General features: G+C 37.5%; 1 non-coding gene across 1 annotated transcript; it reads right to left on the bottom strand.

Annotated features, from left to right (window-relative positions):
- Positions 1-12353: 12353 nt before the first annotated feature.
- Trnaa-ugc (transfer RNA alanine (anticodon UGC)) lies at positions 12354-12430 on the bottom strand. Its single transcript has one exon. It is a non-coding gene; the product is annotated as a tRNA-Ala (tRNA).
- Between the last annotated feature and the right edge of the window lie 1406 nt (positions 12431-13836).

Genomic DNA, 13836 nt, shown 5'->3' with positions numbered 1-13836 from the left:
AAGAGGCTCCTTTTTGTCATTTGCACAAATCATTTTTACATAGATTGTGGGGGAAAAGGAACACATGTAATAAGGACATTAACTTTTACTTTACAAGACAGAAGTTCACAAGGGGAACAGTAAATGAGCTGAGCTATTTATCACAGGGCTTCAACTGAAGATAAGCAAAAACAACTGGCCAGCACAGCAGGCAGCTCAGTGTCTTCCGAGCCTCCGCCCTGAGTTCTCTAGAAGCTACTGAAATTAAGCCTTTCTGTTCTTGTTGTGGGCTGGTTGACTTTGCACCAGGTCGAAGCAATGATCTGTATAATTGCAAACCCTCCCCTATTACCAGAGCCTGTCACTTCAGAAACTGATGTCCGGGCGCAAAGCCAGAGTTTGGTTTCACCTTACTTTTCAGTATACTCTGTATTGATTAAAGGAAATATATTATGTTGAATAAAGGAGGGAGAGAGGGAGCAGTTGGTGAGAGGGAGAAAGCAGGAGAGAGTGTGTAAGGGAGATGATAGGAGAGGTAGAATGAAAACTGAGAGGGGAGATTGGATGAGAAGGTGAAATCACTTTAAAGAACATGGTGTCTGCATTGTTTGGAGAATAGCAGTGTAAGGACATAGAGCATATTTCCTTCCAACAAAGAGTCTACTTCCCCATGTTTTCCATCAAAACTTGTACTCAGCTCCCCCTACTTGAGAGGAGACTCCACCTTGTTGCAATGAATCTCCATGAGAAAGCATGGAATACTGGCTCTGGTGCTGACCCTGGTGAATGTCAAGAGGATTGAGGGACAAAGCTTATAGGAGTGTCAGGTCACTTGCCTGATGTAGGCTTCTCTCAGAAATCTGTGAATGTAAGAAAGCTGCTGCATAGAGCAGAGGAGCAGAGCCTCGCATATCATAGAATTCAACAAATACTTGTTGAATTAACTGAGTTGAAATAAAATATATTCTGTGTGCAATAAGAATGCATAAATTAATTTTTAAATCATTAAAATAAGGCATAATCTTGAAACTAACTCTTATTCAATAATTATATTACTAGAGTTGTAGGGCAAAGACCCCAGCTCTAGGGTAGATATGGCCACTGTCTCTCTATGCTAATCAAAAAGCAGTGGAGAAGGAAATAAAGGAGCCTTAATCAGTGTAGCCATGCTGGGAAGAACAGGAAAGGTCTAGTGAACCAGGATCTGTCTTTAAGGGCTGATGAGAACTTTAAGGTTTTATAGAAAGGAGAACAAAGGCCAGAGTCCTGGGTTTGTATGGCTGGGGAGTTGACATAGTTGGTCAAGCAGGTAATCTTGGTCATGCCATGGTCTGGTTGACCATTATCTCAGAACTGGTGCTGGAAGTTCCAGGAAAGTCATCATTGCTTGAGGGGCTGATGGGATTCTTATCCAGAGATGATTGCTTCTGCTGGGAGGAAAGCCCTGGTTCCTTGCATGGGGTAATTGCCTTCTCCTGGAGGGGCTATCTTATCTCAGGGGATCTGTCTGTAAGGCTTGCTGTTGCCTCAAGGTTGTTCTGGTCCCAAGTCATGAAAATGTTTTGCAATCAGACCTGTTTATTCTTGGAATTCAAGTAACTAAAGAAATAAATGACTCAGGATAACTCAGACGGGAGGAAAAGAAGTTAAAGAAGTCAAAATGAACCCAGAGAGGGACAAAATTGAGTTAAGTTGTAAGGGTCTGGCGGAGCATCCGAGAAAGAGACCACACAAGAGACTGACTCCATGCAATTGGCAAAAGGGGATTTATTGGGGATCCATTCCAGCGCGCTGGGGCCCCATGCTCACTCAAGAAGGGAGAGCAGCCCGGAGCCCAGAGCAGAGGTCAAGCAGAGCTTAAGTACACTTTCTGGAGAGGGCAGTGGGCTTTGCATACATCAGAACAAATCATCATGAGGCACGGGAAAATTGAACAACAACTCTGAGACATGATCAGCACATTCATTGGCGGGAACAGGTCGGGTGGGGGTGATTGGTCATTCCTAAGCGGGTTACACATTCAAACTGATTGGTTCGGGCCCTGTGACAAACTGCACAGGGCCCTAGGCTAGATGGCCAGTAGGGCGTTGTCTTAACTATCTCAGGAATCTGGGTGTAGCAGAGGAACTCTGCCCGGGTCTTTTACATTTTAATTTTGCAGTTTAGAATCAGCTTAGAAATTTTACCCTTACAAAGTCAGTGGCTAGACTTTTTTTAGTTTGAGGGATTGTTTAATTATTACTATTTCTTACAAATTGTCTTAAGACTGAATCCCCTAATCTGTTTCTCTCCTGTATACCCACAGAAAAACTCACCTGAATCATGGATATTTTGAGGTTCTATGACTTTTGGTGGCTCTCAAAGGTTACACTCCTCTACATAAAGAAGTTATAAATCTGGGAAAAAAATACAAAATACACACAGAGCAGCAGCAAGACAGAAAATGGCATAAAAAGAACATCATTCTCCTGGTATGTTCTGCTAAACCTCTTCTTATGGATAATTATCACCCTTTATTCTTGAGATTTGCACTCAAAGAATAATTGTCATCTTAAATCATGCAAGCATGCATCATTCATTATTTAAGTTGCAAAGTAAGTGCACAGAAAACCATAGCGTGGGAAGGTGCAATTCAACCTTGGTGGAGGGAGGGGGCATGAAATAACAATGTGGTGGGTGTGATCACAACTCTACTAAGTCACTCTGCGAGACTCACTTCTTTTGAGAAGTATTTATAAACTACAAAAATCTTTGAAAAATAGAAATGATAGCCTATGACTCCTGGAAGCTCTGTTGTAACAGGGCTGCTTCTTTGGAGTTTCTCCTCATTCTGTCTCCCCTTACCTTTGCCCTTACTTAATCCCTTTGCAAGGTTTATATCCTCTCCCCTTTGCCCTGTATTGTAAATTCTAAAGAGAAGCCCCACCTAAATGGTTAAATGTGAACTACTAAATCTTTAGGTTGCAGCCTTGAGTCCCCCAAAATGGATCTTTAAGAAAGTAGCTCCTCTATCTTTTCAAGATTGCCAGATCTTGAATAAACCTGATTCATTTCAACCAACTTTCTCTCCCCAATATTGGCCTCCACTGGCAGGCAGCCCAGACCTATCCTGGTAACATTCTCATAGGCTGCTGCCATCTTTTCCCTTTGAGAAACATTAATCTATCGCCCTCTTAATTTACTTTTGTCCCACCATGATAGTCAGCCCATAATGGATGCAGAAAATAATCAGATGATCAATACTAGTTTGTCAGCAGCAACAAAATTTTAATCACAGACGTAGGATTAGGGAAGAAGCAATAACGCAATTACTCAGGCTGCTGAGTAATTCAGACAATGGCTCACCAAACTCAAACATATTCTGCCTCTTTACCCAAGAAAAGAGCAACACTGCACCTCATAGCCCTTGAGTGGAGAAGATCTCTCTTCTGTATCCTCCTTAGAATCACCAAGGTGAGCAGGTGCATGGCTTGCACACCTCAATAGCTACATATTTATCTTTAATAGATCCTTTCAATTCTCAATGTGCATGCACATATATTAACTCATTTGAACTTCTAGCCCTTTTGCTCTCTCTAAATGAAGAAAGACTCAGAGATAATAAGTGGCTTGCCCAAGACTGCATGCTCAGTATGGAGGGGATGTGGCCCAGCAATTCAAGTTTCCTCATTTTTTGCCCTTGGCTGAACAAGACCCATGAAGTTGCTCTGAAAAACAGCATTTTAGACTGCACAATGGATAATAATAAGAAGAATAATCCTTTATCTGGACAAGATCAGTAAGGAATGTAGCTGTGGGTGAATCTCCTGGCCTGGGTTATAAACTCAAAGAATAATGAGATTGCAGATTACTACCAACAGAATAATTATCTGCTTTTTCAGAAAGACTTGGTATCCTCATTTGCAAATTGATGGAGGGAGGGAAAGAAGTCAGGACAGATCCCCTGGTTTCACAAATCAAAGTAATTAGGTTCACATTTTAGTGGATGAAATCTTCTTAAAACTTTAGACAACATACTAGTGTTTTCTAACTTGTGCCCACCCTAGTTAAACATATTATTGCATAGTTTTCTTGATAAATAGGGAAGAAAGCAGTTGTAATATTTTTTTTATATGTTCCATTCTGATGTCCATGAAAATTAGATAACTAACAGCTTTCCACAAGAATGAGCGTAGGCCTCATTGGAACATCTTCCCTCTCACCAATCAGGAAGCCTCTTCACCATGACTGAACTCCCCCCTCATGCGTCCTAAACCACTGCTTCATCTCACTCTGCTTCCATTGTAGTAAACTGCTGTCTAGCTTTTCATCAGTACTTCGGTTGGCTCACCTATTACAACATTTATTCAGAATCCCCAGATGTGTGTTAGACATCAAGGGTGCAAGAATGACCAAGGTATCAAAACTGATTGAATTTACTATAAGAATGGAGGAAAATGTATATGTTCTGTATAAAGTCGCTACTATCAGTGAAAGTTGTGTAGGCTTTTTGTTTTGTTTTGTTTATCCATCTGGAGATGGGTATGCCCCAAAGTCAATAAGAGGCTTTGCTGACTCTCCATAAGCAGTTTCCCATTCCTCACCCTCAGCCAGAGGGGTCAAAGCTTGAAGTGCCAAATCTGGCAAGACTAATCACTTAGCAACCCTAATTATATGTAATAAAGTGTAAGATATGGAGTCTTATAAAATCTTAAATTATAATAAAGCAGGAATTTACTTCAGTAGGCAACTTCAGGCTTTTTAGCAAATGCATCATAGAATGCCTATTAAAGTTTTCGTTTTTGTCAATAGATTATTCTTTTGTCTGGATGGTAGCTAAATACATTGATCTCTGATCAATAATAACTCTAGGATGAATAGAGATTTTTTTTTCCAAGTTATATTCTTTTTGAAGTTTATTGCTGGTAACTTACTGAAGCACATTTGCCAAAGCAAAGGAAGATGGGATTAAGTCACACAGAGAAACACATATTCCCAACATCAAGGCTTCACTTGAATTCCTTATCATATTAACTTATTTGATAGAACATGTGGCCCAGAAGCTGTGTCCTTTATTCCTTCATTTTTATTAATTTAAATTTTATTTATTGCTAAAAGGAATCTTATATGATTTCAATACAAAGTTCAGTGCTCTCCTATACCTAAAATTGAGGTTTAAAAAATTTAGGGAAGAAAGAACAATTCTATCCCTACCCAGGATGACACAATTACTACAATTAAACATTATTTTGGCTCCCAGCTTCCTAGAGGCCAAGGCAAAATTAAACAATAATATTATATAATTTTTATTTTAAAAAATTATATAATATTATTGTTTAATTTAAAACAATAATATTATATAAAACTTAAACAATAATATTATATAAAACTAAAACTTCGCTTGTAAAATCATTTTTGTGCTAAAAAATCCTGAATGACTGTTTTCCATCTTCTTTATTAAAAATAAAACAGTAAGCAACAGAGTATGAAAAATGAAAAATAATAGCTTTTGTAGATGCCACTGAAATAGTCTTAAAATAGACCTTCCTTATATCAAGTAAAAATCCATATCATAAAGTTAAAATTTGACATGAAAATAGTTTTGTGGGAAGTTAAGAAAGTAGTCCTGGTGTGTAAAATCTTGATGATCTTAACTTCATATAAAGGGTTTAAAGAACTTAGAAATGAAGATGGCTTTCAGTTTGTTTCTTTCATCCACGATTTGTCAGCTGTACTTTGAGTAGATACATTATAGGGACCACGTCAAGAGCAATCTCTTTTAAATATGACTAAAATTCTGATTTTCTGTGCAGCTGATTGATAATAGTCCTGAGTTTTTGATGTGAACTTTTTTTGAGGTTGACTTTGATAAGAAAAATATAGGTGAGATTCCCTAATGTTTATTATGGGTTGCTAACTTTGACAGTTCCTTATGGTACCATAATCAGAATGAGTTGTTCTATTCAAGAGAGTAATTCAGTTCATTCACTACATCAGACACTATGAAGGGAAAAAAAAATCCCAATTTTGGCGTAAGCAATGTATGTGTTCTGCATCAAGTCATCATTAAGAACTCATTTATTTTCAAAAGACCAATGAGCTCCAAGATACTGTCGAAGAATTGGGATCTTAAAGTTAGAAGATGTTCCTTCCAAGCTATTATATGATTCGAACACCCTAGTGACAGATACCTAAATGAGATATCCTATCTAATCAAAGCACTCTAAATAGAAGAATGCTCTTCTATACAACGTTCTGTAACAATTACTTCTGCCTACCCTCTAGCTACAATCTCTTTTACTCTCTGTCTCATGCAGAATATGCATAATAAAGAGAGAACATCCATTTCAAGCCACTCCAATTTCAAAATTTTAACTATGTCACTGGTCAGAATTTTGTCTTTGCCCATGCGAAGTCTAATGCACCTACATTGCTTCAACACAGAGAGCTTGTAACACTATTGCTTTTTATGGTATCAATAATGTGATTATGGTATTTTTCTCTATGGACTTAACACTTGTCTCCTTCTTCTCCTTAGATGGGACCTAATCCATCTGTTATATGAATCTTCATTTCCCTGGCTTCTAAAGTTCAGTGCTATGCACTACTGCCCTCACCCATCCCAGGTTATGCCTGGTCAGAATATAGATGGATATCCTGACTAATGCAACCAATCCATGACCTGTATTCCCCGGTAAAAGTAGAGGAGTTGGCCCCATAAAATTGTCTCTCCTAAGACTCCAAGATAAAGCATGAAATATATTGTTTGTTGGTACAAATGTTAGACTAGAAAAATCATAAAAAATGGAGGATGTCTTAGCAATTTGGGGATGGGGAGGGCTCTATGCAGTTAATGGATGAAATAAAGTGAATATTCAAAGAAAGAAGGACAAAGAGTATGTACATAGAAGGTCTGAGAAATAGATATCAAGCTCTGAATAAAGGAGATAACAACTTTCATTTCTGGTGACATTTTGTTTCCACAAGAAGAAAATGGGGTTTAAAAAAAAGTGTTCCAATCCCTGGTTCCCTATCAATCTGATTTGATTGGATTTTTGTTTCTTAAAAATGAGATACTCCTTCCTGAAGAGAAATGAATATATATTCCCAGTTACAGATGGAGGTTCTAAGCTACAGAATGACATTCTCAGTGTGTTAAAGACACTGTTAGTCATAAGGTGCATTAGCAATTGAAATCCTCCCAGCTAAGTTCCATTTTATATTGATGAATTTCAATGACATACATTGCTTTATACATATATATACAAAAAAGGGAAAGTAGCTGGTTAAAAGAGTTTAACCATGATTCCATGCAGCTTATGTGGATCAGGGTGCAAATATTTACATATAAAGAATTAAGTGCTCCATGACTCATGCCTATAATCCCAGTTACTCTGAAGGCTGAAGCAGAAGGATCATAAGTTTGAAACCAGCATGAGCAATTTAGTGAGACCCTATCTCAAAATGAAACCAAAAGGGCTGTGAACCAAAACCCAATACCACAAATCTGAAAAAAAAAAAAAAGAGCTGAATAATGTAGTTCAGTGGCCCTGGATCCAATCCCCAATGTGTGTGTGTGTGTGTGTGTGTGTGTGTGTGTGTGTGTATATAAAGCATTAAGTGCATTTAGTGTGCACATCACCAGGGGCTAGGCTAGGTTTCATGGTAAGATGCTCATCCCATATGTTAACTTCTCCCAGTTTCATGCTCCTGATAACCAGGGACTCAGACTGATCTGAGGAAGCATCACTGTTGCACAGATTATGGAAGTTTTGCAAATCTACTTGGGGACTCCTCATATAACTTTCACCTTTGCATACACCAGAATTCTAGAAGGTTAGACTGCATGATTGAGAGGGAGAGGGGAAATGAAGGACAGAATAAGTCAGAATGGCTGTGAGGGGAAGATGTGAGTGACATTTGAGAACTACTGGTCTGGAACATGCTTCCTAACATTTTTCAAAATGGACCTCATAGCACACAAATTACACCATGTGGTACCTATTCATTTTCGAGTTCTTCTGTTCTCCTACAGACTTGGTTCTCCTATAGACTTTCTATGAGCCATTGTTGATATATATTGCATTATTTTGAATGACAGTTATGTTGAAAAAGAGTATGGAATAAAATGCTCTTTCAGAACTTCATATTCCCATGATCTACTAGTAATTTCATTTGGTTTATAACATTTCTTTTTTGTGGGGGTGTGTGTAAAGTGTACTGTTGCTGAAGCCTCAATGTAATTATGTATGAAATAAAATCATTAGAAAGCTAAATTTACCCCATGAAATTCCCAATTTATATATATATCAAAAAAACATTTTAATGGGAATCAGGGTGGGAGCAGGAAATGAGAGAAGAAAGATAAAAATCTCACAATTTAAGTGATTTCTAGAAGGCACAAGAAAAAAAATGGCAAAAAATACATTCAGTCAAAGCAAAGCAAAAAGACAGAGTGAAATGAATCACAGAAATAATGTCTGTTCAGAATCTGGAAATTAAAATAACTGCTCTGAAAAGAACAGATATGATTCCCAATTGAACAATGAGCTGAAATCCAGGAAGCTTTCAAAAATAAATAAAATGTAATCACAGTGAAGAATAAAGATGAGTGCACCTCCTCATTTACATGAGCGGACAGTAGTTCCACAGTCACTTGCTTATTAAAATGGATTGTTAACCAGACTGCAAAGGAGCAAAATGAAATGGATCATAAAGTTGCTCATTTGAATGCTACATTCTCTCAATGAAAATGTACTTTTAAATTAAGATGTAATATGCAAGATGAAATATCTACATCTGAATGATCATAGAGCTGAGAGATTTTGAATTAGCCAACAATCTATAGTTTGGGGCAATGTAAGCTTTTCTCTCCGTAACCCATCATTATAATTCAAGGGCTTGCTAAGAGTGTCCTGTATATCCTTCATAGACAACCCCTGACTCTCTAAATATTTTTACCTTTTTTCCAGGTAACTGTGGCTCTGATTAAGCTACAAGGTTACTTATCTGGGTGCACAGAAAGCAAGTACTGTCCTAAATGAGTTTTCATACTTGCAACTCAGGAATCATTTGCTGGTTATCAAAATACTGCAAATTCTAGAGACTTAAAAAAAATAATAACTTGCTGATTCAAGATTCTACAGTTTGAAGTAGGCTCAGCTGGGAGTCCTCTGCTGATCTTTCCTGCGATCACTCAGGGCAGTTTGACTAGGGGCAGGTGATCCCAAGGGCTTACTTACCTAGATATCCTAATGAGGGACCTGCATTCCTTTCCTCATGGCCTATTCATGTTTCTTTCATGGAGGCAATAGGCATCCAAGAAGGTAAACCCCAATACTGAAGTGGTCAGTAAGCCTCTACTTGTGTCATGTTGGCTAATATTTCATTGGCCAAAGTTGCACGGCAAATCACGTGGCCAGAATCAATGTGAGAGGAAAACCACACAGGAGTATGGATACCAGGAGTCATAATTCATTCAGGTTATTAATATGACAATCTACCAAGACTTATATTTGAGATTCAGTATAAACCACAAACTACTCTGCCCAGCATTCATAGCTTTGTATATTCTAGTTCCAAATCACCTTTCCTTTTGATATCATACTGGGTTCCACAAAAAAAAGTTGAAATAGCAAAAACAGTCACATGCATCAACTTGAAAACATATTTGCATGCCATGTCCAGAAGTATTTCCTTTTTATTGTTTTTCTTAAATGCATATTTATGATTCCACTCTTTATTTTGCTCCTTCCACCTGTCTATAATCCCAGCCTTCTTTCATGGGCTGAGGCATATATTACCCCTTCTATGAATACTTCCATGGTTCCTAATAAATGGTTCTGATTGTCCCAATAAATGGTTCTGATTGTCCCATCTCTGAGTTAGTACCAAGGTAGCACAATGTATCAGCAATGACTCAAGTTTTGTAGTCAGACAGACCTAGTTTCACATACCAATTCTTTCAATGATTAGTTGTGTGAGTATGGCCACACTACTTCATGTTTCTTTGCTGTACATGGATCTAATAATACTTCCTCATAGGGCAATCATGGGGAATAAGGGAGATAATGTGGCGACTTGTCTAGTAGATTAAGTAGCATATTATGGTCCTGTAGATCTAAGGAAACAGGCCTGTCCCTTTTATGGTGCTGAGATTTTGTGGGTTTTATCTTTTTATTTTGTGAATAAATGTCTTTATCATAGAATATGAATCCTTAAAAGTGGTATTATAAATAAGTCTTGTACCCTATATTTCACCCATGGATTCTTCTTTGCTGTTCTGGTTATTAGTGCTTGCTCAATGTTAGTTGAGGTAGAAAAATAAGAAAGGAAGGAAGGAAGGGAGGGAGGGAAGGAGGAAGGGAAGGAAGGAAGGGAGGGAGGGAGGAAGGAAGGAAGGAAGAAGAGTGGAAAGGATTTTTTTTTAAAGCAAATGGCCCTGGGTGTAGGGTATCTGTTTATGAAGAGGAAGTTAATAATCACTGCTTGGTAATTAGGGGCTTGATGTAACTGTTAAACTGCTAAGAAATATTAAATGTCAGTTTAGGAAAATATTTTTTAAATCATAGCATATTTCTATTCAATGAGTAAAAAGCATCATGGATTTATATACCTAGGAAAAATTCTGAAAAGTTGTTTAGCTAATTTCTCTCTCCAAACATGATTACATCCATCGCATTAAGACACAGGTAAAGCCTCTGTTAGCACTAGAAGGCTAATTCTACTAGGAAGAAGTGTGTAAGCATGGCAGGCCAATACTGATTAACCTAGAATATTTACTACATTGTCTCTCTTAATCCCAGTTGGACTCCCATTGCTGAGATTCTGTGAGTAAAATGCCAATGGTAGGCATGTGTTCTCCAACAAGTCACTCTTAAAACCACTTATTTTTGAGGGAAAGGGAGGGAGAAGGGGAATTGCATGGAAGATGGAAGAAGACCCTCATCATTATACAGAATACATATATGACAATATTAGGAAAAAGAAGTGTGTCACATTAGATTGGGTAGAGAGAAGTGATGGGAGGGGATGGGAGGGGAAGGGGTGAAAGGAAGGACAGCAGAATGAAACAGACATTATTATTATTGTGTGTATATACGTGACTGCATGAACAATGTGATTCTGCAACCTGTACACTCAGAAAAATGAGAAATTATACCCCATCTGATTCAAATGTATGATATATCAAGATCATTGTACTGCCATGTATAACTAATTAAAAAAATAAAAAATAAATTTAAAAAAAACACTTATTTTTTTCCCCATCACAAGGATTTGTCAACTATCCTGAGTTGGAGCTCCTCAAAATGTTACTAAAGAGCCAACGGGAAGCAATAAAGCTAACAAGCATGAAAATTTAAAATAATCTGATTCAAATTAGGGGAAGGGGATTTGGCTTAATGGGTTAAAGTTTGCAAACAGAAAAAAAGTTGTCAAAACCCAATTTTCATTTCTATGTAGGTTTCTAAATATTCTGATCTTGAACAAAACTATATTAAATTTTCTAAGGATATCAGTTGACTCAGAAAATAAAAATGTTGTTTGGCCTAAATCTACACATTGTTGAAACGCAAGGCATTTATATGAAATTTAGGTGGAAGCTTCCATGAGCCCACAACTCTTAAATTTTATATGTTTGCAAAATCAGAATCATGTGGACAATGCTAGCATTTACCACCAGCTTGAGCAACAGCCAGACCTTCTTGGATCTTTGAGTGCCTCGATGACTGAACACAGAGAAAAGTATCCTAAGGAAACAATTTTATAGGCTTCCCTCTAGGAACAGGACATCCAAATGCTCTCTTCTCAAAGCAACATCTTTCAAAATAATACACTTTTATATCCTTGAACATGCAGTGAGTTGGTTCTGGCTAGTTCCTGAGGTGTCCTCAAGTCTTTCTTACTACTGCCTAAATGTAAAGTGCTTGTCTTCTTTTTAATGGTGCTAATCTCATCAGCAACCACATCTTCCTGCACTGTGACTTTAAATATGCTCCTTTCCTGGTCAAACTTCAAGTTTTTCAAATCATTCTGCTCTGCTTCTTGCTCTTGAATCTCACTACAAACCTGGTTAAAAGCAGTCAGTAATACCTACACCACTGCTTGAATGTTTTGCTATCTTGAATTTCCTCTGCCCAATTAATTAGTCCATCCTCTAAATTCAGCTTCACACAAAATTCTAAGGGAATGGGCAAAATGTAGACAAGTTATCTGCCAAAACTGAATGGTCTCTACTCCTTTTCCCAATAGAGCCCTCATTCCCATTTGAAATCTCATGAACACAATCTTTAATGTATGCATTATCAGCTTTCTGGTATTTTGAGCTCACACTAGAATCACCCATTAAGTGCTGCTTACAACTTCTATGATTTTTGTTGTTGTTGTTTGTTTGTTTGTGGGGCTGGGGATTGAACCCAGGGCCTTGTGCATGCAAGGCAAGCACTCTACCAACTGAGCTACATCCCCAGCAACATTTAGGGTTTTTATACCCTACCTCTCCAAATCTTTCAAAACTTCTCCACAATCCAGTTCCAAAGGCTTCTGAACCACATCATCAGATATAATCACAGCAATGACCCCACTTTTCAGTACCAATTTTCTTTCTGTTTGTCAACTTTTTGTTGCTTTGACAAAATACCTGAGAAAAACAACTTAAAGGAGGTAAATTTATTTTGGTCCATGGTTACAGAGGGTTCATTCCATGGCCATCTGACCCTATTATTTGGAGCTGGAGATAAGATGATGTGTCATGATGGAAGGGCATGTTGGACTAAAATTGTTCACCTCAGGTGGAGAGGAAAGAGAGGGGTGGGGGGAAGTGGCCAAGGACAAGATATGCTCTTTAAGGACACACTCTCAGTGACCCACCTCCTCCAACCAGGCTCCACCTCTCAAAGTTTCTGTCACTTCCCAATAGCACCACAGGCCAGCAACCAAGCCTTTAGCACACGGCCTTTGGGGGTCCTTATATATCCAAACCACAACAAATCTTTTCATAATACTAAGTCTTATGATTTATGGGACATGGGATAGCTTTCCATTTATTTGTGTCTTCTTCAATTTATTTAAGTGATGTTTTATTATTTTTAAATACAGAAGTCTCTCACCTCCTTGCTTAAGTTTATTGCTATTTTTTTCTTTTTGGTATTATTATAAATAAAATTGGTCTTTTAATTTCCTTTCAGCTTATTTATTATTATTTATAGAAATGCAACTGAAATTTGATTATTGATTTGTCACAGCTCTGCTACTCCAATTATTTTAACAGCATTTTCTGTACTTGGTTTTCTACATAGAATATTATGTCCTCTGCAAATATAATTTAACTTCTTACTTCCCAAAATGAATGTCCTTTCTTTCTTTTCTCTTTTCTTCATCCCCCCCTTTTTTCTTTTCTTCATTTTTTTTCCCTCTTGCACTGGGGATTAAACCGAGAGGTGCTCTACCACTAATCTACATCCCCAGTCTTTTATTTATTGATTGATTTATCTACTTACTTAATTATTTCTATTTCTAGGCAGGGTATTGCTAAATTGCCCAGGCTGGTATTGAACTTTGTGATCCTCCTGATCCAGCCTCCTGAGTCACTGGGATCACAGGCATCCATCACTATGTGCAAATGTTTTTATTGATTTTCATGTAACTTGAAATATAGAAAAAAATCCCACTTGACTATATGGTGTATAAATGTTTCACTCTTCTGTGGAATTTGGTCTGCTAGGATTTTTCCATGAATAGTCATCACCTTTATTTTCTAAAAGTACCTTTAATCTGTTTTTGGGAATTAGGATAATGTTGGTGTAATAAAATTAATTTGAAAGTGTTCCCGCCTTTTTAGTTTTTTGGGAGAGGATTACTGTTAATTCTTTAAATGTT

Source organism: Urocitellus parryii, chromosome 2 (genome assembly GCF_045843805.1).
Source record: "Urocitellus parryii isolate mUroPar1 chromosome 2, mUroPar1.hap1, whole genome shotgun sequence".
In the NCBI taxonomy this organism is placed as follows: domain Eukaryota; kingdom Metazoa; phylum Chordata; class Mammalia; order Rodentia; family Sciuridae; genus Urocitellus; species Urocitellus parryii.
The sequence above is the reverse complement of the archived record's forward strand: the minus strand, read 5'-3'. Positions and strand labels throughout refer to the sequence as shown.